The 27909-nt window shown below is 26.5% G+C and overlaps 1 long non-coding RNA gene and 1 other non-coding gene across 2 annotated transcripts; both read left to right on the top strand.

Annotated features, from left to right (window-relative positions):
• Positions 1 to 10945: 10945 nt before the first annotated feature.
• Positions 10946 to 17721, top strand: LOC105359194 (uncharacterized). Its single transcript, XR_912762.1, has 3 exons — positions 10946 to 11087; positions 16402 to 16461; positions 17575 to 17721. It is a non-coding gene; the product is annotated as an uncharacterized LOC105359194 (long non-coding RNA).
• Positions 17722 to 27254: 9533 nt separating this feature from the next.
• TRNAD-GUC (transfer RNA aspartic acid (anticodon GUC)) lies at positions 27255 to 27326 on the top strand. Its single transcript has one exon. It is a non-coding gene; the product is annotated as a tRNA-Asp (tRNA).
• The last annotated feature ends 583 nt before the right edge of the window (positions 27327 to 27909 follow it).

Genomic DNA, 27909 nt, shown 5'->3' with positions numbered 1-27909 from the left:
TTTACATTTTTGGGAATGAATGAAGTACGAGTCGATTGATGCGTGACTCAATTGGTCATTGGCAATTGGTCACGAGGCAGTAGCGCTGCTTGGCTTGGAATGGTTAGGATAAAGCGAGGAGAAGTCGAGGCGAGCAATGGCTAAGGCAATAAATTTGAGGTAGAGAGAGGACGGGATAATGAGAGAATGGGGGCGATCGGGTGACCGAAGACGACACTGTCGGCGATAAGAAGGGAACATCCCTCCGTGAGGATGAGCATAATCTTTGCACACGGCCCAACTCGACTTGCACGGGGCACGTACATGCATCTTGCACACGACGTAATTGTCGTCGCTGATAAATTCAAACCCCTGACGGTGAAGCGGCAAATTCAGCTTGAAGAAGAGACGAGGAACAAGTGGAAAACTGACTTACCAGCCGACACTTGGAGAGATAAGGAAGCCACTACTACTAGTTGCCGCGAGCATGGAGTTTGAAAAGACTTGTGAGTAGTCGCTGTAATGCGATCGAACCTTGCCTCATTTATTTAAATATTTTAATACTTTGCATTTATCAATGTATATGTGTGCGCAAAGTAAGATTAATATGTATTAAAAATATACGTGCGTGCGTACTTGTTACATAAATTTATTAATTCGATATTGAAATCTTAATGTCGACTAGGGATTGTTGATATAAATGTTTCGGCATTTACTATGATTAAATAGCCACCGCCGTCGTCGTCGTCGTCGTCGTCGTCGTCGTCGTCGTCGTCGTCGTCGTCGTCGTCGTCGTCGTCGTCGTCGTCGTCGTCGTCGTCGTCGTCGTCGTCGTCGTCGTCGTCGTCGTCGTCGTCGTCGTCGTCGTCGTCGTCGTCGTCGTCGTCGTCGTCGTCGTCGTCGTCGTCGTCGTCGTCGTCGTCGTCGTCGTCGTCGTCGTCGTCGTCGTCGTCGTCGTCGTCGTCGTCGTCGTCGTCGTCGTCGTCGTCGTCGTCGTCGTCGTCGTCGTCGTCGTCGTCGTCGTCGTCGTCGTCGTCGTCGTCGTCGTCGTCGTCGTCGTCGTCGTCGTCGTCGTCGTCGTCGTCGTCGTCGTCGTCGTCGTCGTCGTCGTCGTCGTCGTCGTCGTCGTCGTCGTCGTCGTCGTCGTCGTCGTCGTCGTCGTCGTCGTCGTCGTCGTCGTCGTCGTCGTCGTCGTCGTCGTCGTCGTCGTCGTCGTCGTCGTCGTCGTCGTCGTCGTCGTCGTCGTCGTCGTCGTCGTCGTCGTCGTCGTCGTCGTCGTCGTCGTCGTCGTTTATGAATTCGAATCAAAATTTTCATCATTTCTACTCTAAAATGATCATTATACTTTCGTAAATATGAACTATCCAACTTTTCACGATAGCATTAAATAGTCCGATGACGAATGGTCAAATGATATTTATCAGATAATTTGTAATGGACGTTGACATTTCTTAATTCCAATAGAGCATATTGAATTACCTTTCAAAAAAAAAAAAAAAAAAAAAAAAAAAAAAAAAAAAAAAAAAAAAAAATAATTTATTAAAAATATTTCAATAAATATAGAATTTAATAAAGAAATGTTGCCAATTGATAATTCGAATGATTTCGTTAAAAGGAATGAAAGTATTATTACGCGAGGTGTTATAAAATGCAATTTCAAATAGTTACGAAAGTTTTTCCTGATTAAAAAATAAATTACTTGCCTCTATTTCACTGTCTTATTTCAATAAATTCTAGTAATGGTAAAGTGACGTATACAACAATAATTATATGTGATTTGATGTACCTTTATATTTATAAAATTATATAGCTATTATATAACGTTATCCTTACTACTACTACTACTACTACTACTACTACTACTACTACTACTACTACTACTATTCTTATTATTTGCGAAAATTTTCACTTATAATAATAAGGCTTATTATAAATTAGACAAAATATTCATCATTTTTTATAATCACTGTTTTATATCATCTCTTTATATTTATATTTTATATTAAGAAAAATGCATTAATTAATATAAATTTTATAACGCGTGGTCTTCCCGTTCATTGCTCGTACAAATCTATAGAAACGATTGTCTATATCCGATCTTCATTGATTTAAAATTATTATTTATGATATTATATATCGTTTGTATATTAAGTATAAAAATAATTACAATATAAGACTATTTACTTTAGATGTGCAATTTTAGTATATTAAATGTTAAAAACTGAAAACCTTAGCTAAATACAGCTAATTAATATGTTTTAGTTAATAATAGTAAAATTATATTTTACTACGATATCATACATAAAGTATGGTAGCAAAGTGAAAAACAAGTTCATCACTTTTATAAATATTAGTTTTCAAGAACAAAAATTTCCAATATCATAATAATTTGATGAAAATTATAGTGTTAAAATTATTAATGTTACATTAGGCTGCGATTGTTAGATTGTTAAACAATATTTGCAAGTGTAATAAATTTGTTTAATGATTTTTCTACCACTACCATCGATCACTTGATTTTCATGATTATTTTCGTTACAAATAGTACGAATAGTAAAGGAATTCCAAATTTTAAATGTCTTAAGAATAATTTATCTTCGTTATCTAATTAACTAAATTTATGTAAAAATATTTGCATAAATTTAACATATGCATCATTCATTAATGCTAATCAGCCAATTACTGTCTCTTTTCTTGCTTGCAATAAAATATATTCATGCTGAATGTTGCAGTAATTGATAAAGGCATAATTGTAAATGTAACAATAAAATTTTATTATTATTTTTATTTATATTTATAAATTTTAGTAATCAAAAAAAAAAAAAAAAAAATATCAATACATATTCGATACTTTCGAATTTTAACAACGTAACTAAAATAAATAAATACGAATAAACGTAATATTGACAAATATTTTTTATTCATGTACTTTTTACCAACTAATAAGTAGCACAGCACTATGCTACCATATTTTCCATGCATAATTTTTTGGTGAAAAGTAAATTTCTTAAAATTATTTCTAAATATAATAATTATATTTGCAAATTTATTTTATATACATTTTTAATATTTCTCTTTATTGTATTGCAGGCAAACCTAAAGCCGAATGTTCAAATAAAAATACGCCTGGAAAGGGGTGCAATTGTTGCGATGCCTGTGGAGGTTCATTCAAAAAATTAAATATTAATAATTACTCATTTGTTGCGTATTTTATGGGTATAAACATTTGATTATGTAATAGATGCATCAGGGGTTTGCCAATGCGGTGTTACTTGTAAGTGTTGCTGCTCTTGTCCCAAATCCAAAGACGAAAGCTGTGGTGATGATTGTAAATGCTGTGATGCCTGTAAAGGTATGTATGCCATTAGAGATTTGTTTGTAAAATTTCTAATTACATTTTAGGTTGATAGATAATGGCAATATTGTTTTTATTTATATATATATATATATGTATATATGTATATATATGTATATATAAATTATCACATAAGGAATGGAATTATTCTTAATATCACTGATTCACGTTCTACGTTCTATCAAGTCAATGACATTTTGAAGTTTAATCGTATTTGAAACATTCATAAATAATTTAATTCTTGGCATATAATCAAATTTTTCGTCTGTAATTACGATATTGAAAAATGTCAATTCAGAAATTTATTGGTCGTTGTAATGAACTGTTATTTCGATATAAAAATAACTAAAAGAAATTTTTAAATTTTCGTCAAAGGTTGCACATAAAGCTCGTAGGTGAAATTGTTATATTCATCAAAGGATTTTCCGGCAAGTGAAAACTTGCAATCTAAGGACGTTTATTATTTCCCATCAAATATCCGTTTATACAACCTCTATCGGCTCCTCGAATATCCTTTACCTAAAATTCTCCATAGTGATATCAGTTCAATTTAAAAAATATCAATTCATCCTCTCGAGTTATTGTAATTGGGCCGATATTGTAGCGCTCGATAAAACCCTGATTAATTAAGAATTTGAAAAATACAGTTTGTTTATGAAGATAGATATTCGCTACGGATGAATGCACGAAAATCAAGTCGTGATTCCTTGACATTTTTCTTTAGATATTTCATAAATGTTTGATTACTTGTTATAACTTACAATGCTAATCGATATAGCATTTACGTTTGTAATGGTAATAATAATGCAATAAAAAAAAAAAAAAAAAAAAAAAAAAAAAAAAAAAACGACATTAATGTCGCACCTGCTTTATATACTAAGTATCATTTGGTTAATATTTATTAAGAAATATAATAATAATGTTTCAGGTAGAGTTGCTAAGTGCGAATGCAAAGATAATTGCCAGTGTTGTTCTTGCTGTAAGATATCCAATACTGCTGAAGATAATAAAGGTCCGTGCGTAAAAGCTGAAACTGATAAAGATAACGATAGTTTAAAGTGCTGCGCTACCGAAGAAAGATCTGATAAGTCCGTGGATGTTAATGGTTGCTCCATTATTATTAAAATATTGAAAGGAAATCGAAATTGCAAGTGGCTTGTAACTGTCGGAGGTTTGTTATTATTAATTATTTTTGAAAGTTTTAAAGAATTTTTAAGAAATTAAAAAAAAAACCAAAAAAAAAAAAAAAAAATAAAAAAAATATTCAAATTCACTTAATTCAATAATCATTAATTAATAATTATTTTAATTTCGTTCATTTTAAAGCGTTGCTTAAGATATATTTGAATATTCAATATTAATTTCTCTCTCTCTCTCTCTCTCTCTCTCTCTCTCTCTCTCTCTTGATTTGTAGATGAAAACCGTGGCTGCTCTTCTACACTTGAGAAAAAAAATTGTTGCTGTACTGGAGATTGCAAATGCTGTGATGCGTGTGGATGTAATTATTAGTCAAATAATTATAAGAATAGACTTGTCGAGAATATTAATATATTTTCATGTAGTTACTTAATATATTTTGATTTAATTATTTGTTAGCCGAATCCAAAGTTTGTAAATGCCAAGGAGTATGCAAATGCTGCTGTGTCTGCAATGAAAAGAAAAAGCATTATTCTGGCGACGTCGATGTCGGGGAAAATTGTAAATGCTCTACAACATTTGGAGGTATATTATTTATAAATTCTAAAATTCAATAAAATGTGCAAGATATCATTGATGTCGAAGGATTTAATATAAAATCTTTTTCATTCTAGATAAATCAGTGCCTTGTAAATGTGGCGAGAATTGCAAATGTTGCGTAGCATGTGACGGTAAAATATTATTTGAAATAAAATAAAAGGAAGTAGCTGCATATATTAAAATATTTTCATCTTTTTCAATAAATTTTATTTCAGATAAATCAATATCGTGCGAATGCCAAGGAGAATGTAAGTGTTGTCCCAAGTGCTCCCGGGATGATGAAGACGACGCGCAGTCCAAGGATAATTCTTGTCTTATAAAATTGCTAATTTCGAGAAACAGTACGGTAACAAAGTGTAATTGTAAGCCTTCAAGGTCAGATGTCGCAGATCAATCTTATAGCATCACATTTGAGGTTGCTGGATCTGCTGGAGGATGTAAATGCTGTAAGGCGTGCAAAGGTTAATGATCGAATGGAAATTGTTAATTCTTCTAATGTGAATTAGTTTTAATTTGAAAAAATATTTCTGTTCAGATAAGAAAAAGACTTGCAGATGTAGAGGTGGCTGCGACTGTTGCAGAAAATGCTCGGGGCAAACACTGTCGGATAAATGCGAACAATCTACGAGTGCTTGTTGTAGTGAATAAAATAAACAATTTAACTATAAATATTGCTCATTTGAAAATGGTTTATATTTTAGATAATTATATACTAATAGTACTAGCATTACTCTATTGTCTTTTGCTAAATTTTATACATTTGTATGCATCGAACAATTGTTTACTGTGTTTCGAATTTTCATATTATTGTATTAAAAATTTTTTTCTTATTAATTCCTGTCTAATTCCTATATTTATCACTATTATATTTTCATGCGATTTGCTTATTATATATTATATGCTAAAACTTTTAAATTTTGAGTTAATTATTTTTAATGAACCTTCTGAAAATATTATAAATTATTATAAAATATATAAATCATAATAACCTCTATATATATATATATATATATATATGTGTGTGTGCGTGTGTGTGTGTGCGTGTGCGTGTGTGTGTGTGTAAAAATTAATTGTACAATATAATAAAATAAAAAAAAAAAATTTTTGTAACTTTTATTTACACACTTTTGAAGAATGTAATCATTTAAATAATTTGTATCGCATATGATTGTTTTTAGGATAATTAATAATTACATTATACTAAAAATGAAAATAAACTTGAAAATAAACGATATTTCATTATTTCGTATAAATAATAATGTAATAATGTAAAGTTTGTTTCAAATAATTAATATTTATAAAATGTAATTTATAATAAGTTAATTATTAGAATTTGATTGGAGAAATTTATATATCAGTGTATTGTCAAAAAGTTAAACAGTTATCGTTAAAAGATTTTTAAAATCTTTTAGTTTATTTATAATTGTAAATAAATTTATTAATTTTCATCAAAAATATCCTTTATATTCAATATAATAATTAAGTATTATTGAAAAAATTATTTGACGAATAAAATAAGCACTATATTGTAAATATTTATTAATAATATATGTTTTGTATTGTAATGTATATTTAATATTGTGATGTATACAAGTATTGTAATAATGAATTATCGATTTTATATAATTTATTACAAAAATAAAATAAATCTTATTTACGATATTCCTTCTCATTATTCTATTTTTCAATAAAAAATTCAATTTAAAATAAAAGTTTACATTTTAAGCTTTATGAACAGGAATCAGAGATATCTTTGTACATTGAGAAGAGAAATCTAATAATAATAATAACAATAAGTTTGTAAAGTCAAAGAAATCCAAAGGGGCCATGAAACAAGTTAATACTAATATTAAAAAAAAAAAAAAAAAAAAAAAAAAAAAAAAAAAGGTAAAAATGAAGCAAAAATTTTAGCTTTTTATTTACGTGCTCTAAATTAAATAAAAATCGAACGCTTTTACTAGTTTCCTTGGCCTTGCGCTTGGACTTTCAAAAACGATTATATACGCACACTAACGCACAGTTACGATTCCATTTTTTGTATCTACTCTGAGTAGGGCAGATTTATTTGATATGATATTAAATAAAATGATTGTATAAAACTAATGAATTGCAAATCTAATAATAATCTTATAGCTTTGATAAGCATGACGATTTTATTATTTTATTTATACATTTGTTCATTCAAAAGTCATCACATTATTTATAAATAGAAAGATTGTTTTATTATTAATAGTATTTTTATAACATTTATAGATGGACAGGAAGTTGGCTATATATAAAAAAAAAAAAAAAAAAAAATAATAAAAGAAGAAAGCATTAAGTGGAAGAAATGCGAGCCTGAAACAATCTTCCGGCAAAATATTATTAACTTTTGAAGAAAGAATAGTCTTAGCTTTCTAAGAGAACTATGATGATTTTGTTTGAAATAAGTTAAGGAAATTATGATTATGTGTTTAGCTAATGGAAGCCAACATCATTGCTAACTGTTACATCAATTAAGATAAAATTACAGAATCGTCATAAAAAAACTTTACCGATTCAGCATCAAGATTTAGAATAATTTTGTATGATCATTGGCAGCAAGAACGTATTATATATATATTTTTTTTTTTTTTTTTTTTTTTTTTTTTTTTTAATTATGCAATAGTAATTTTGAAAGTCACGTGTCCTTAATTAATGTTTGAAAAATTAATGAAAAATAACATGCGATTGATATAAGATTTAGTCGAAATTTCTTTTTGTAAGGACATCTCAAAATAATTTTTTACACAAATCTATCATTAGCTAATCATATGTATAGCTAATTATAAAAGTAATTGAAATATAGTTTGATAATTTTAATTATTAATGTTAATTATTGAAAAATCAAAAATTAAATTTATAATTACAATAGATTATCATAGTTTATTAATACATTACATTCTATTATACAATAGAAAACATAGAAATAATAGTTTTTTAATTTTTTAATTTTTTATTATCAATTCCTTTACTGTATTAATTGAAAAGTATTTATTGAAATAAAAATTCTATTTTATTTTTTTATTGAATATTGAAATAAAGTTTCTATTTTTATTTAATATATCCGTATTGTGATTTTCAATTTACAAAATTCCTCTCTGCAATACTACAGAATTAAAAGTTCGAATTACAAGAGATTATTCCATTGGTCAATTTCAATTAGAGTTTCGTAATATCTGACAAAATATTACTTTAACATCGAACGCTTCTCAATTAATATTGATTGATTGTACTTAATTAATCAATCCTGTTAGTTTTTAACAAGGGAATAAAACATTTAAATACATTCAGATAATTAGTAAGTTAAACTTGTAGTAGAGTAGTAAAGTAATAGAGTAAGACTTTTCTCATATATATGAGATGTATAGGAAAATGTTACCAAAATGGGTATTACCAATTGAGGAGCAATTGAAGAAGATTGAAGAATCGTTGGTAATTCAGCAATATGAGAATGTAATACGGTTTTTGTTTGTTTTTTTTTTTTTTTAATTTATGAATGTAAACTTTGTATCCGAGGGAAAAATGGACAATCCGAGACAATAAAGAAAGGCAAATAACGAAGCCGCAGGAAAATGTTTAGTTGATAATGATCGAGCGATGGCTTTGGTTGAAAACAAAATCGAAAAATATTATTTTAAAAGAAAGAAAAAATACATATTTTCATAATATATTTCTAATTTAATCTATGTTTTTTATTCAATATCCTTTTCTGAATAATGATATTTATTTTAAATATCATTGTTTTGTATAAATTGAAATTAATAGCATAAACGTGAAAACAATATGAATTTAATAAAACATTAAAAATACATATAAATTTTATAAATAACACCTATATATTTTAGTGTATAATGGAATTATATAAAGCGTATATAAAGCGAATATAAAGCGTATAATATAATATAAAGGGATATTCTTATTCTTTCAAATAATTATAAAATAATATCGCGATGTACGTCTATTGGCATTATTACAAATGCGTTTCTACTATGATTTATTATAAAGTATGTTTATATATATATATTAATAAACATATACAACTACTTTATATACTTCATAAAGTTTCATTATTTACAAATTATATCCATCATGCTTATCAAATACAAAATAATTTGCAAATAATATTACGTAATAGTTTTTTTATCCTATATTAATAGTATTTTAAATTAATATTAGCATTGTTTAATTGTGGGTGTAAGAATATGTTGTTATAAATAAGATTATACGTATAATATAAATAATTGAAGAAAATTTACAAATATGGAACATCCATAATATATGCTTTATTCGAATATTTTTAAATGAACGTAGACATTGTTGATTTGGCGTTAATTATACAATATTGACATTTTTAAGTTTTAATATGTTTGATAAGCCTTGTATATAACAATATTTCTTTATAATTGGACCTAAATTAATTGAAAATACATAATTGGTAAATTTTACTCCTTAGTTTTAAATAGATGTGCTCTTAAAACTATGTAAAACTCAAATTTTTGTATAGAAATGAATTTTCATTTCACTGAAATTATGAGTTATTTCGAAATAATGTCACTTGCGTCCAATAAAATAAATGTACTCAATGAGGCAATGACAACGTTTTCTCGGAATGAAGGTTGATATTTGTATTTAATCGTACAAAAACTTGTAGGTCGAATTCTCGATGCATAAAATTTATTACGAAAAAATAGTATTTTAATAAAATCATATGTTATAATAAATTAAATATGAAATAAATTATATTTTGAAAATAAATTTTTCTGATTAACGAGCTTTTATTATCTTCGCGTTCATTATTTTTGCTGGTAGTGCACAAGTGTCATAATTTTTATTATTTATATTTAGTTGCATCATCACCTAACTCTATAGATATCAATGCCTAAAAATTGTTCATACGAAAATAATGAAAAAATGAAAGGATATTTATGTAAAATTGGAAAATTAAAGTTATTTATTTTATTATAAGCTGTGGGAAGGAAAAAATGAACGTTCTCCAATATTTAACATTGAGTGTCGTCGTTCAAAAGATTAAAAAATTCGATATTATAATTTTAACCAATAAACTAATTCATAGAACGTATTATCAAAGTTTTAATGGATTAAAATTCAAAATTCAAATATTTTCATGCAATGGATGAGAATTACAAAGCTCAAAGCGAGTCATTATAATATTCGAATGCTTAAAAAAAAAATTGTGCTTTATTTACTAAAATTAGTGATTATGGATGGTGCGAAAACCATTTGCTCAATTAATCCAATTAGTATTCTATCGATTGAATATTATTTCAAATAAATGATCAATATTGATTATAACGACAGCAAGCTGTTATAGCCATTGTTCGGATAATCTAATATTTCCGTGCAAAACCAAAGGGATACTAGAATTACCGTAATGATCAACGTACGACAGAATAGGCATCCACCATATCTCGTTATTTTGCATTATAATGACGCTTTGACGTTCCCGACAATTTGTAATTCGAGCGAGGAAGTGCGTTAGCGCTGAGCTGACAGATCCACCATACTGGCACCTTAAAATATCCGAGGTTTCCTTTTCCTTTATCAAAGCGCGGATCTAACTATTTTTTTAAAACGAGGATGCATAGGAAACGATAAAATCCCACATGGAGCTGAAAGTGGACGGAGCTTCCTTGAGTCGCGCTGTGACGTCGCAGAAAAAAAAGCACGAGGACATAGTGGCCACGGATAAGAGAAACGCTGGAGCGACGGAGAAGGGGCGCGTTATCTGGCGGGGGTGGTAGTGTTGGCGGGGGAAGCGTTGGTGGAAGCGGGGGGGGGGGGGGGGCAACGACGGGACGATCGATAAATTGACGAGTCGAGGCGGAGCACCTCGAGTAAGTCATAATCAGTTGCAGGAGCAGTACGAGCAGTTAGAGCAGACAGATTATAAGATAGAAAAAGATAAAGAAAGAGTCAGGACATTATCAGACAGTGTCAGACAAGATGCCGGGACCCAACTGCGACAAGTGCAAGGGTGAGTCTGCCGATTAGCCCTATTATCTGTACTTTAATTATTGTAGGTACTTTATCTGTATGTAGGTACTTTATCTGTATGTAGGTACTTTATCTGTATGTAGGTACTTTATCTGTATGTAGATACTTTATCTGTATGTAGGTACTTTATCTGTATGTAGGTGTATCTGTACTTTAATAATCTGTAGGTATGTATTGGGCTGGTTGAGCGTATATTTGATGGCACCGAGTGCAATAGTGGCGACTTAAATGGTGTCGATACTCGATTAGTTTGCAATTGTCATTGAAATTTCCATTTGAGAGTTTCGAAAGTCAAATTGAAATTTCCGCATCGAGCATATAAAAGGCAATTGCTTACGAACCAAAAGATTTTGAAATTATGCAGGGATATTCATTTTGCTTTCAAGATCCGGTGATTCCTATAATTTTGGTTTTTTTTTTTTTTTTTTTTTTTTTTTTTTTATATAAAATACTTTTCTCTTCTCAAATATTCTAAACAAATACAATAGATAGAAGAGCAGTTCAAGCTGTAAATTAATTTCTTTCTTTTCTTTTTCGTTAGATTCATGCGACTTTTTATTAATATTTGCGAATGTTTATATTTTTCACTTTTTTCCCCTTCGACTCCTTCCAAACATAGAGTAGCATAAATTTTAAAGAATCGTACTCCCATTAAGATTGATCAAGTTGCTCAATTGATTTCTTATTGCATTGATTATGTATAATAACAAACACCAGGATACAGAAGCTCGTAACATATTTCTTTACTTCAGTTTATTTTTGCTTTTGAGGTATATATATATATATATATATATATATATATATAGGTATTATAATAATTTTTTATTGTGACAAAATTGTAATAAACGATGAATGAAATTGTAATGAAGAATCAGCCATAAGCTCATTCCGGAATTTCATTCTTAAATTATACAATTATTTGAATAAAATTCATCTTTTTTGTACGTGAAATTAAAAGAGGAATTTGAATTTTCTTTCTTTAAAATAAAAAACAATATGGATTTTCACTATTATTTATCTACAACTGCAAATTACTTACCCAGGTTAATGATATTCCCTTCTGTTTCTTTTCAACTTTACATTACTTATTCTCTTTTACAAGTACATCAACACATATGTTAATTTTAAACAATATATGGCGTAGCTTAAAATTTTAATGCAAATATCCTCGTGTTTGTAATCAGTATGACTTAAAAGTCTTTTGTTATCACATGGGAGAATACATGAAATCTTAGATAACTTTGACTACTTACGTAGGTTGAATATTATTAGGAAAAATCTGTTAAATCTAGTGACATTTATAATAATTTAAATTATTTTTATAATAATCTGGTAAATAAATACAATAATATAATTATGAAGAATGAAGCGAGTCTTAAGCATCTATTTGTTTATTCAATATTTTTCAATGTAGAGCTTTACAATTTTGATTATTTTAATTTTATTGAAATACTGCGAATATCAAGTGATAATTTAAAATGATCTATTTAGGTATGATTTAGGATCATTATATAGTACAATAGTAGTGTAAATATTACAAAAGCATTATAAAATGATTTTTAGAGTTTGAGATTTTTAGATTTTAGATTTGTAGACTTGAGAATGCCAGAGTAATGCTTAAAAGCCTCCGATTATTCTAAATAGCACATATAATAATAAATAATTTAAATTGATAAAAAAAAAATTTCACGTCACATAATCAGAAATCACTTTTCAAGTTTTTCATAAATCCCATAAATGTCTGCTTGTATCGGAATAGTTGCCGTTGCTTCTCATTTTGAAGCGATCGTCTGCATCCTCGGTCGTTCACACCGCTACAAGTTTATTCAACGTTCATCGTATCTACATTGAGATCTATTTGATCCATAGTGCATATCACGTACGGTCGATTAAGCCGAGGAATCCCAAACTTAGATGTATATTATTTAGTCTCGATGTCTGCAGCTAATTGCAGCCTGTTCATTACAACTCTGCTGACTTCATTATTCTACGAAATATCTCATGGAAGAGATCATGCTGATTCATAAAATTACAATTGTATCCTGTTTTTCAGGATAAATGTAAGCTCTAGCTGGAGGAGCTACACTCCTTATAGGAGAGTAAGGAATTACACAACGGCGCGTGTGCTCCATCGTTCATCAGCCTTAAGGGGAAAAAGCACTTCCTACAGGCTGTAGTTTTTAAATTGACGTATTAAAATTCACGGGTACGTGAAGTAATGACGAAGTTTCGAAGAAGTCATTAGTCTTTTGATTATTTCTCATGGTAAATAGAAGAAAATGTGATGCGGCGATAAAAACAAGTCTCAAATCGAATGAAAACAAATCGTTTCCGAGGTTATGAATAAAAATAACATACCGAGTAATTTTCTGCATTTTTGGGCGATTTTTTTCTTATCAAATGCATGAAGATGCGAGATGTAATCTTTGAGTAGGCGTCTTTATCAGTAAATCCGTACGATTATTTGTAAACATATTATTTAAAATCCTTTAATTTAGATGATAATTTAGGTAAAGGATACAGTAGAATTTTTACTTCCAAGATTCCATTTTAATCGCTCAAACGATAAATAATTTATTCATATTTTCAACGATCTTTTACTAAAATTTTTTAAGCAATTGATTCATGAATTAATTGTATGTACATTGTTAATTCCGACTTGTATAATCGGATATAATCGTTAATGTAAACAATTCAAATTCATAATTAACCGAATAATATGTGTGTGTGTGCGCGCGCGTGCGTGCGTGCGCGTGTGTGTATAAGAGATATTTCCCTAGTTAAAGAATTCTAGTAGTGCTTTCTATTATAAGGATATATTATCTAAGTGATTTAATTGAAGTTATAACTAGAAAAATATACAGTCAGAAATTTTTGGATTATTTTAATATTTATAACTTCAATTAAATATACAAAAATCAAATAAAACAAGCGATAAATTAAGATAAAACACAAGTAAAGAAAATATATTTCTTTTTTTTTATTTGCCGAAGATAAAATGAAGTATTTATCAGTTTTAATAAAAAGAAATTCATTTTGCTTAAAAATATTATTCACTTAGAAATAGATCAATTGATTTCAGTATATTTTTAAAACAAATATGATAATTAATTATAAGGAGGAAAGAAATTACGTATCATTAAAAAAAAAAAAAAAAAAAAAAAAAAAAAAAGCAAATCTTTAAACAGAATTGGTCATTAAACGATTAGATTTTCGTTTAAAGAATTTTAAATGCTAATTATTTATTTGCTTATAATAAATTGAAATATAAAAGAATCGCTTTCGGGTCATTGTACTACCAAGAGTAATTGAATGCGTGTGTTTCAAGGAAATTTGATGTATTGTATTATAAGAGGTGTATTTATCCACATGAACCGTAATTGATGTACTAATGGTATAACAATTACTCGCGTAGTAAACGTCATAGGTACAATTGATATATTTTGAAGAAGAAATTGTTGAAGATAATTTAGAAAGTATTTAAACTATTTTTATGAAAGGGCATTTTTATGTTTGCAAAAATTTTCTTAATCCTATTATATATACTTTTCGTAATAATGGTAGGTTACCATAAAAAGGCAATAAAAATTGTTTGTATACATTATTAATTATCTAATATTAACGGCATTTTTATATGGGAAACTAATTACAATAAAAAATTACGCATGCGCTTTTAATATGGAATGTACAATTTTTAGTAATTATAATATTATTAATTGCTAAAATTTAACGTCAAAATTAAAAAATGCTAAACTGCGGTTATTATATTTTACGCGAATAATTGTGAAAAAGTGATGTACACATACGAAATTTCAATATAAAACTGTAAAAAAGTGTTAAAAAAGAGAGTGAAAAGTGTAAGCAAGTATAATGAAGCAATTGGTAAATTGCTTATTAAAGAAAAAGTCCTTGTTATTTTGTTACTATACTGTATATTGTTAATTTAGTCGAACAAAAGTATTTGACGTATAATAATGGGTAGTGAAATGTGGGTTGTCAAAGAATCCAAGAAATTTAATTGATATTACTTTCATACGGAATTGCCAACTGCACACGAGGATAGCGATGACAATAATATTGTGAATGCAAATAAGTAGATGATAAAAACGGACGGAGAAAATATTAATAATAAATAATAAATAAAAGGAAGAGGGAAGACATTCACGAGTAAAACTTGGAAATTCCATGCGTCGTCGTGTGTTTACCTGGCAAAAAAAATACCCGCGAATGCAAAAGTTTTTTTACATTTTTTCATTTAAAGATATTATAATTATATTACATCACTCAATATAATCCACATAATCATGTGATCCTCAGATGCGATATTACGAGCTCTTCGGATACATCATTCAAATGTTTCTGGCAGTAAATTGTCAAAGTAAATTGTTCAGCAAGTAAATTGACTATATATGGGAGAACGTCATTTTCTAAAAGAATCGAGCTTGAGAAATGCTATATCTAATTACAATTGATGTACCACATATTCCCGCGTATATATATATATATATATATATATATATATATATATATATTCACTTATTCATGGCCTATTTCACTTTACAATCAAGTGTAATTGATGTGTAAACGAAGTAGATTATTTTCCCAACGTATATATTTTATGATTTTATTGTATAGTTACTTCATCATTATTTTTAATCACATTCAATTATATTTTCCAGCCACATTTGGATCGTTAATTTTGTTAGTTGAAAATTTCAGAAAAAAAGATAAACTCAACAAATATTTATGGAGTAAACTACATTCGAACGCCTTTAATCTATAAATATTTCATTTCTACAGTACCTAATACTTATTACTTAATCACTCATTCAATAATTCTATTCTCAATCCTATAATTTGTATATTTTTACTCAATAATTTCCAATATAATACACTTTCACATCGGATAAAATGAAGAACAATTAAGTTAAATAAAATATCATAATCTAAGATAATCTAATCTAAAAAATAAAAGAACCTAATAATAGTTAAATTAATAATTAAGCTTAATTGAGAGTAGCAACATTTGTGTCATGTTCATTATTCAATTATCAAGCGATTCAATAGAGTAAAAACAATAAAACTCACGTACCTAGTATGCATTAAGATAATCTTGACACTTATGAAGTACTTTTGTTGTTAATTTTTATTAAAGCCACGATAATATTTACAAGTGAAACTAGATTGGAATAAATTCAATATATTATTTAAAATTGTCTGCATGGCAAATGTTCATTAAATCACGGAATTTCGTAATATTATACTAACTTTTTCGTTTTATATTTCTGTTTCAGACAAATGTCAAAGCTGCAATTGCGGTGATAATTGCAAGTGCAGTGATGGAAACTGTGGAGGTAAACAAACGTTATTATATTGTCGATTTACGCGTGAATGAATTAAATGAATAAAATAATCTTAAACTTTATGAAATACGGCAGGAAGATATAGTTAATTATTATTATTAATTAATGCATTGTTAACAATATAGGGTGTTAAGGTTGTGTCTGTAATTTTTCAAGATTTTTTATAATAAGTCTCGAATTTTATGCTTATAGATATTTAAAAATTATTTGTTAGTGCAATCTGACTAACGCAATATCTTTAAAAAAAATACTCGTAAAAATGTTTTACGAGTATTACTTGTCAGATTAATTTCTTGCCACTCTATTATAGATCATACGTGATTATATCTAAAACAAAAAAAAAAAAAAAAAAAAAAAAAATTAATTAAATGTTTTCTAATACATCCTTTTTTTTTTTTTAACTATAATCGGAGAAGTAGTTGTTATGAATATCGTCTTTCTAAAATAAATTTTACTCGCGCACGATTAAGTCAATAAATCCCTCATCAAAGTGAAATTTTTGTGGGACAATGAATTTTCATTTGATTGCTTAGTTTCACTTTAATTAAATATAATCTAGCAAAATGTTTTCTAATATTTTTCTTCAAATATAGTATTCAAATACTCTATTATTTGTGTATATTAAAAATCAATAATATTGTTTTATTAATGTTTTTTATTGCATTAGGTAATTTATTGTCATATTTTACTTTAAGAATCGGATGTTATAAAAATATAAAAATAGCGTTATAATATTGATGGGATATAATATAATTTTTTATAAGTTTAATGTTGAAACAATAGCCTTACGCATATTATTCGCAGGATTCGAAATATGAAAGGAAATAATTGACTTTATGATACGTAGAAAGAAATCGCTATTATAACTCATAAATTAATAATATTGACTCTATATCTTATTATATTAATATTTCATTATAAAAGTATTAGAATAAATATCTTACGCCCTACAAATGTATATAAGCTTATTTATATAAAAGTCTTGAAAGAATTAGTACAAACAAATATCAAATTTTAATTGTAAATACTAACGATTATTGTACAAAAATATTATTATAATAATATTATCTATAAATATATTATTCATCTTGATTTTCTTTTTAGATAAATGCACCTGTAAATCATCTGGTACACAATGCAAATGTAATCCATGTGCTTGCAAATGAAGAATCTCAACAAATTATCAGCTTTAAACAATAAACATTATTGTAACAGTTATTAGAGTAAATGTGTATTTTCTCTAAATTATCTTTTGGTTTTAGAAAATTTAAATTTCTTTACATAATCGCACGTCATATTCACTTATAAATTATTTATTATTGTAACTATGTATTTCAATTTTTTGAATTTAAACAGAATAATCTGTTTAAAAAATATGATAAATAAATAAATAAATATATATTAAATATGTGTATAAGCATTTTATTAATTACCTTCACTTTGTATGTCCATTATCAAATTTTAGAAAGTAATATTATAAAAGTTTAATGAGGTGTGTAGAATAATTTATTTTGAACTATTTCTTTTTATATATTTGTATTTTTTACAAAATATTTGTCCATTTTAAATGCAGTAAATCGAATTTATATTTAAATATAATTTTTAGATTTTCTTATTGAATGACAGGAGTATATAAAATTTCTTTGAACCTATATGCTTAGAATATTTAATTGACATGTTTTATTACTGCAAAAGTTGCATTCAATCAAAATTAGAAATTTTTGTAATATATTACGTAGGTGTTACGTATACTTACAAACACATATTAAAATTTGATTTTGGATATAATTTGATATAATAAGACTCATATAATTTGATGTTATATTCATTTATTATAATGAATAATATTACAATGGCTTATATATTATTAACACTTACTTTAATTCAAAATAATTCTTACTGATTTTATTTGGAGAAATCGATAAGTTTGAGAAACAAACAAAAATGATAAATTAAGTAAATTTACTAATTTGGAATTTCCTTAAATGATTTTAATATGCATTCATACACCCACCCACATGTGTGTGTGTGTGTGTGTGTGTGTGTGTGTGTGTGTGTGTAGGTCTGTAGGTCTGTAGGTCTGTAGGTGTGTATGCGCGCATATGTTTATATGCGTATATGCGTATATGCCTATATATATGTGTATATGTATATGCGTATATGCCTATATATATGTGTATATGTATATGCGTATATATGCGTATATGTATATGCGTATATATGCGTATATGTGTATATATGCGTATATGCCTATATATATGTGTATATGTATATGCGTATATGCCTATATATATGTGTATATGTATATGCGTATATGCCTATATATATGTGTATGTGTATACGTGTGTATATATGTGTATATGTGTGTATATATGTGTATATATGCGCGCGCGCGCGCGCGCGTGTGTGTGTGGTGTATATATGCGTATATATGCGCGCGCGCGCGCGCGTGTGTGTGTGTGTGTGTGTGTGTGTGGTGTATTATGTGTGTGTATTCATGTGTGCGCGTGTGCGTGCGTGTGTATTTGAACGCATACTTTAAATTAGGCCGTAATAATATAAATTTTTGTAAATATAGCATGTAAAGATTACCTTGTATTATATTTTAGACAATCGATTTAAGATTTGAAAGAAAGTATATAATATCATACTATTCTACTCTTTAATTATTCATGATTTTTAATATAAATAATACATTAACTTATTAAAATAAATAAATGATAATAAATTAATAAATGAATTCTACTCGCATATATGACTTATATTTATGTTTAAAAATATTGAACTCTAAGAATAGACTGTTAAGATTTGTGACATAAATATTTTGCAAGCGTGTTTTTTCTATCATTGATAAAAACTCTGGGGGAAAACGTTTTAAAGTACCGTTTTCACTTTGCAAATATAAGATTTATTTGAATATATGAAATAGTAATATATCAATGAATTTAATAGGAATTAATATTTTAGCTTAAAGAAAAGGGATAAGCAAATTTAAATAAGTTCATATTATGTTTATAGAATAAATATAATTTATTCTAAGGTAATTTGATTTAGATTTGGTTTTGCGAATCAAATTGATAGATCAAATAATACCAGCTAAAATTTTTCATGATAATTATTAAATAATGGTTATAAGATATGCCATAATTAATTTTTATAATAATCTATTAATTTGCCTAATAATGCAATATCATTTTTTTAAATAACTTCTTTCGTATCACTTACTTTCTTATAATAATATCAGTTACCCCACTATTTAATATATATAATATATATGTAATAATACTACAATTTATTCAATATAAATATTTAATTCAGTTATCATATTATTGTGATACATGATGATATTTAAAAAAAAAATTTTTAATCACATTTTATACATCGACAGATGTTCATAAGAGAAATTATGAACAGCATAAGGATAGTAAGAGATCTCTTTTATCGACAATCTTTTTATCCTTTTGCAGATAATTACAGTAGTTACTTACAAATGTTATTTTAGCGAAAACACAAATATTGAAATTTAAACAATATCCATTTTAATAATGCATAGTAAATTAAACATTATTATTTATAAAAATTAGTACAAAAAAAATGCACGTATATTGCAATTTGATTTTATAGATGAGAATTAAATTTTAATCGATTATTTTTTAATTTCTTTTATTAATAAATGTTTTATAATAAAGTAGACTTGAAATTGTAAAGAATTTTACTACGCTTTTTTTTATTAATTTTAAGGTAGAAAAATTTTACTTTATTTTCTGAACGTTTGATGGCCAAATAATCACACGAACGAATAAGTAGAAATAGAAATGAATGATAATAATTAGTAAAAGTAATAAAAAAAAAAAGATAAAATATTTACATTTTATTATAATAAAATTTCAATATATTGTAATAAATCAATCATAATTAATAACTGATGATAATACTAATAAGTAGAGAATTTAATCACACACGATTTATTAAGTTTTATTAAGAGAAAAGCATGAATGACTATTTGCAAGCGGGCGGTAGTCAGTCTTGTATGTTATCTTTTACCAGTTTCATGTTCATGGAAATGCATTCGATTTTCATGCAATGATGATGTTCAAAACGATTTTTTTCTACCTACTTTCATTTGAATGCCGCGAACCAAATGAATTTGCGCGACTATTAGCGAACACCGCAAATCTGACAGCATTCGTAAAAGGGAATTAATTAGCGTATTTCCTCTGATCTTTGGCAGATCACTCGACGAAATCAGAGTCGAGTCGAGTCATTATTATTTCAGGTGCGGCTCATGCTTTACAACCATTGGTTCTACTGATTTCAGTCCGTCTGTCTTTCCCTTGGCTTTGGACAGGAAGGAAGCATTTGTTGGTACAGCGAAATTCACGCTCCTAGGAACGTTAATTTAGTTTTTAAGTTCTTTATTTATTCTCATTAAATATAACCTTGTCGGCAATCATATGATTTTTTAATGATCTGTTCAAAATATTCATAGTTTCAATTTATTGTTAAAAAAGTCTCACATGACGTTTTTAACTAAATGCCACAATAACGACTACTTTCTTTCTACTAACTAGCATCCTTCTTGCAACGTAGTGGAAATAAAGGCAAAATAGTTGCATCGAGAAGAGCTTTGGCTACGTTGAAATATACATCATTCAACGTTAAGAATCACCGTTTTAATTAAGTGTCAGGTCGAATTTTATTATCGTAATATCGGCTATCATATCGAGCAGCCATTTAATTATTTTTTTTTCTTTTTCAAGCACTCTTTGTTGTGTTTTATTTACATAAGGGCAAAAGTATAAAAGTGAAGAAAGTCTGCGTGAACTTTCTTATTAATGTCGACAGTCCCCAAGAGGAGCAGACATTCATCCGTAAAACAAAACAAAAAACAAAAAACAAAAAAAAAAAAACAAAAAAAAAGAAGAAAAAAGTGCGCAGAAGGTTAATGTCGTTTATGTTGTAGATGGGTAGAGGGAAGAAGTTTTTAGAGGTAAGCGAAGGGCTTGAAAGGGAGGCTTCGCATTAATGATACGGGCGCCACCTTTAGAAAGCGATATTTTCATCATTGTTACCTGCTTTATGGGAGCCGTCGCGTGATCCCGACTCCTGGTACCCCCATCCCGCGACTTTTTGCTTTCTCCAAGCTCGCGGCATTCATTTACATAAATACAAACTTACCGTCTTTGTCGCGAGGGAATCGCAGTACCATTACGCGATGGAAAAATACAACGTTTCCTCTCAACGAAATGTTCCGGTATTTTATTGTGATTTTGATGTCGTACTCCTCTACTCCATTAAATAAAGAATAACCGAGCCAAAGAATAACTCGTAAATAAAGAATTCATAAAGCTTTTTGCGCTTTCCTATGGTTTCCTGAAAACTTCATTTAAGATTTGTTTTATTAGCGAGGCCACGGATCAATTAGACTTTTAGGAATCACGTGGCCGCGAAACGAGAAATAGGAGAAATACGAGAATAAACGAGAATGATTCTCGATGTGAGCGATGCTTATGTTAAGATTCAAAACGCTAAATTTAAGTGAAATTGTTAGTTGTTGCAGATGCTAATATTATGGATTATTAAACGAGATACGTAAATTATATATTGGGACCATTTCATTTGGTAATCCAAATGATGTCTCGGATAATTTTTTATAGCTATATTTAAAAAATTGTTTGGTTGTTTAATTCTGAAATATTACCTAAGATTCTTATCTCCAAGTTCTAGATGTTTTTACTTGGCTAATCATCGTTCATTTATTTTGTAATTGTAAATAATGACTGATTTTTTACTTTTTCCCAAACATTGACAACATTGTTATTTCATATAGTCGATTGAATAATTTTATAATACTAAAATATTTCCGCTATTTTCAACGGTATATTTATTAGAATAATAGATATTAACTATGCAATTATAATGAAAAATAAAAAATATTATTTAACATATATTTTGTCAGATTTCATTACTTTAATTGCGTTTTTCGTTGGAATTACAAACTCCGTTTATAATTTTAGGTTATATTGAAATTACGGTGTCTTGATATTTTATATCAATATTATCTTATATTTTATATTTACTACTAATATTAGAAAATTTCTAAATAACGTTTTTAGGAAGTATTTGTATGCGTTAATTACAAATGTTAATCTAATTGTTTACATACAATTTTTTAATTTTAACATATAATAGTCTCTCTAAAATATCGTTCAAAGTTTTTTCATTTCGTTAAATTTCTGTTCAACAAGATAAGATTAAATTAATAATTCTTAGTATAACTGAATATCTCTGTTTAATTAATTTATTTATTTATTCTGTTTACTACCTTAAAAATATTCTTCAAATATAATTAATAGTAATATACGTTGCATTATTACATATAAAAATATATAAACATTGTTTTGATATTATACTTATTAATGATAATTAAAGATTTAATACTTTTCTTCGAAACTTTCATAATAATATTTTCTTTATTTTAGATCCATAATTAATTTTCAGATTAATGCATTATCAATTTATTATATGTATAGTGATATTTCATTTGTTATATAAATATTGTACTCGTACTTCTGTTGACATTTTATTTTTATATAAATATTCTCTTATGATTGGATTGGATATTCTTATCAAATTAATAAATAACAATTATTTTAAATATAAGTAAAAAATAATTAAATCGTCTATTACGTTATTTCTTTCATATTAATTACAAAAACTAATTCTTCCCTTAAAATTTTCATATTCTATATTTAGAGGCAAAATTTATCAACATTCTTTTCTCACTTTTAAAATATATACAATTTATATATAACAAATTTTATACATTAATTAACTATTTGAAATAAAATAGCATTTCCAACTTAATATGTGAAATACTTGTATATAGTATTTATAATATTAATCATTTCATTTTCATTTTTCATCATAATTTAACACTAACTAATTATCACAATATTTCTCAAAAAATTACATTTATAACAAGATAAAAGTTAAATAATATATCTTTTACAATCTTTTGATTGAATGAATACAATTTTTATAAGAAATATATTTTTACTTCTTATTAAATTATATGTATTAAAATTAAATAGTAAAAATAAATTAACATGAATGAAAATTAATTTTTATTTTAATCAATACTAAAGTATAATAATATATCTATAATTTCTAAATAGATTTTACTTTAAATTTGGCTTTATATTTTATATTTAATTTCCAAAACTTGTTCACATAGTGAAAATGACCAGCTACATTTCATTTAATGTTTCCCTTTATTAAAAAATAGATTATAAAAAATGACTCACAATAGTAATGTCGAGATAATTAAACAGAATAGGTAACCTTAAACTAATAATATATTTTTATACAATACAATATGCTTTTATATGTAATTTGAGGTTTTTTTTTTATTTATTTATATATGATTTTTATAATGTATAATTTACAATATTTTTTGTGTAACATAGTACAATGATCCAAATAAAAATTATGCTCTGATAAAGTTTCTTTTAATCTGAACTACAATGGTTATAGTATTTACTGCCGCTTGATTGTTTTTATTTAATTTATAAAAGATTCTATATTTTTTAGATAATATAGCAGATCAGATTCATAATTAAAGTTTATTGAAATCTCAACTCGACTATCCATGGCTTCAGTAAATCATAATCATATTAATATTAATCATCTATAAGAAATATTTACTTTATATCTGGAATGTATATTTATGTAAAAACTCTTTTAATCCATCATGGTAAATAGCTCATTTTATTTTCCAAATAATTACGTAATAATCATTAACAACTTAAATTAAGATTATTAATTCTAGGAGATTTGTATTATACATGGATAAGATTTAATGCCTACAGAGATATTTAATAGCACGAGTTATTACACAAATAGTTGCTTTACAATATATTTTATGGAATATTTATTGTAGAAACTTTTACATTTTAAACACAATATCAATAAATAACTGAATATTATATAATATTACATATAAGTTTCATTTCATTACTGATGCTTAGCAATTCTTATTTAAATAAAAGGTATTGAAAAGTATTAGTTAAAAGTTAATATTAATTGTTTTATTCACTTTAGTAGAGTTCATTGATAATAATATTATAGTGTAACTAAAGATATTATTTTTTAGTTAAATTATTTTTTCACCACTTTATAAATTCTAATTTATTAAGAAATATGTATTTGGAGCGCAGATTGCGAATTTTATTGATATTCAAAAGAAAAGTTATATTATCGTTATTATTATTCGGATTATTTGTAATAAATAATAATATTATTATTTGTTAACGTACATTGAAAATAGTCTGTCTAAATTACAAATGTTGCAACAATTATTTATTCAACGTAACTTTCAATCATTTGTCAACTTGTCTTATCGTTACGTATAGATGAATATATTAGAGATCATTTACTAAATTAATTATAAATTAATTAAAAGATATTGTATTGGCACCGTAAAGTTAAATAATCAAAAACCTTATCTTATGTAAGGATATTTTGATATATTTAAAAACTATTATTATCAATTTTTTTTTTTTATATTACTTTTTGATACTTAATTTATCTATATTTAATTTTCATTACAATAATTCAATTTAAATATATATTTAATTCTATTTAATAATATTGAAAGTATTTATAATTTTGTAATAATGATGTTCTGTATATTAATAATTACATAAGCAAATTTCACCACTCAGGTATTTTTCATTTTAATGAATTTTATTATTTAACTAATAGATTCTTAGATATAATATATGGATTTAAGATGAAAATAAATATGAATGAGAATAAGATGAAAATAAGATGATGAGATACTCCGTGAATAGTATAATATAATCGCCTTTTATTTGAATCAGGAAATATCTAATCAATGAAAGGTGAGTGCATTTTAAATAAAATTATTAACTAAGAAATACAAAGAAATGAATAAATTTAATATTAAATTTAATATTATATTATTATTAAAATATTCAATTATAAGCAAAGTTGATACATTTTTTTATATACTCTAATTAATGTATCGATAGTTCAGTCGTCAAATACATTTTGATTAGATATATTCAAAGTGTGATGTAAAAACATAACACGTGCATTTAATCATTTAGATAACTTCATCCAATTTATTAAATGATAAAAATCAATAAGGTTGTATCTGATTATCAAGATAACTTAAAATCATTGGTATGATTTAAAAATTATCACGTGTATGTAAATGCCGAAATTATTTTTATTCGTATATATTCTAATAATATAAACATTCATTTATAAAAAACAACTGTGATTCAATTTTGTAAATTTATGTAGTTTCGTTAATCTTGTAATACGATACACATTCAACCTTAAACGTATTAAAATACTAAATATTATTATTTTAATGTTAATAACTAATGTCTATTGTTTTATTAAAATCATTAAAATTGCAACAAATCTAATGACTTTTTATAACATTATGAAGATCATTAGTATTTCATAATATCATTCGTTTCTCAGTTAAATTAATATTGAAATAGGTTTTATAATTTTTATACTGAAATAATATTATGAATTATATTTTACGAAAAATTAGACCGACAAGAATTTACTTTGTTTAGATAAGAAGCAAATGATTAGATACTAACAAGAATGTTATATTTATTATTGCGAGCTTTTTCAGAATGATTTTGAGCCCTTTTTCATGTATTTACAAATGAGTATATAAGTCATAAATGGAACTCTAAATTATAAAATAACTGAAAATTCGAAATTGCGACACTCTCTTCATTTTTTTATTACGTTTATTTGTAGTAAATAATATGAAAATATTGAAATTTCCAAATATCTTTGGCTTCAAATCTGCTTAAAAAAAACTCAAGATACACGAGATAAAAGAAGATACCATAACAGATTACATTATTCATTACATAATCATGGCGGGACAGTTATACAATTGTCTCAATTTAATAATATTTATATTTATTAAATAATTTACTATTAACACTTGTATCAAATGTATATTTTATGTTAATAATAAATTACAAAAAAATCTTTTCCGCTATTTATTTAATCTGATGAAATTTACAGTTACTATTGTGATTTTACTCTTTAAAAAATTTGCATATATTTACAATGGCTTAATAGTTTTATTCTTACTAAAAGGTAATGGAATGTCTCTCGTTCTTCGAGATTTACTGACTATTTAGCATGTATTTAATGTTCTAATATTAAAATAATTATTTATATATATATATATATATATATATATATATATATATATATATATATATTTATTACAAAAATTAATTATCATACAAAAACATACTTTTCATTAAACAGAATAAGCCATCAATGGTGCTCTACTATTATTTGAAAAAGTTTAATACAACAAAAGTCCAACAAAAGATACATGATGCGTCGAATTATAAATACTTAATTAAATATCTTTCCAAATTATAATAGAATCAAAATTATTTTGCCACAAAAAGGGAATTAGCATTACAGTACGTTTAACCAACTACCTGGCTCACTTCCATGTGCTCACGAATGACGTCAGACCAAAGCTATTAAATGAGAAAAAGCTGACGCGCGTGCGTATTGTATTGGATTCAGAATGTTTACTTGGATATATTGGTGTGTGCGCCATAAAAGACTATTATATATATTATAGTTCGTATCGGAAGGTATATCACGTTCATTATCAATACAGTTAAATGTAATATTACTTTGCATAATAATAGTTTTAAATTTAAGATAATTATTTTTACAAACCCAACCACGAGTCTTCAGTAGTATAGTGGTTAGTATCCCTGCCTGTCACGCGGGAGACCGGGGTTCGATTCCCCGCTGGAGAGTATCTTTTTTGTTAATTTTTTGAAAATAACACTGAGATTTTGTTACATTAAATGGTAAGAAAAGAATCCATGTTAACTCCATGCTATTTATCATTATACGGATAATCTCAAATATCAATATCAGGCTCATATTTCTTAAGATAAATTAATTTTTTTGCTTCGACGTATGCGAATGTTGGTTATTTTTTCATTAAATCTAATCAAAAGCGACTGATATTATTTACAATATTTACTAAAATGTTTAAGAATATATTATATATTACGAAACTATATATAATATTATAATACTAATTAATATCATTGTACGTATTTGTTGAGGAATTATTATTCTGGCATAGAAATCTTTTAATAGAATAATGAAGAGCGAATGAAAATTTAAGCTGAAAAATATTTTTCAATATTTCTTTAGCGTCAATAATCTGGAAAGATTTAGCATTAAACGGTTTAATTTTATATTTATTTTTCGATATATACATTATAATAGATGGTGTGCTTATATAGGTAATTCGATGCTTATATTTATATTACAATTTTATCTCGTATAGACTTTGTTTCTTGTCGTTTAAAGATGTTAAAGGGGGGG

This window comes from Ceratosolen solmsi, unplaced genomic scaffold (assembly GCF_000503995.2).
Source record: "Ceratosolen solmsi marchali unplaced genomic scaffold, CerSol_1.0 scaffold11, whole genome shotgun sequence".
In the NCBI taxonomy this organism is placed as follows: Eukaryota; Metazoa; Arthropoda; class Insecta; order Hymenoptera; family Agaonidae; genus Ceratosolen; species Ceratosolen solmsi.
This window is presented reverse-complemented; position numbering and strand designations above follow the sequence as displayed.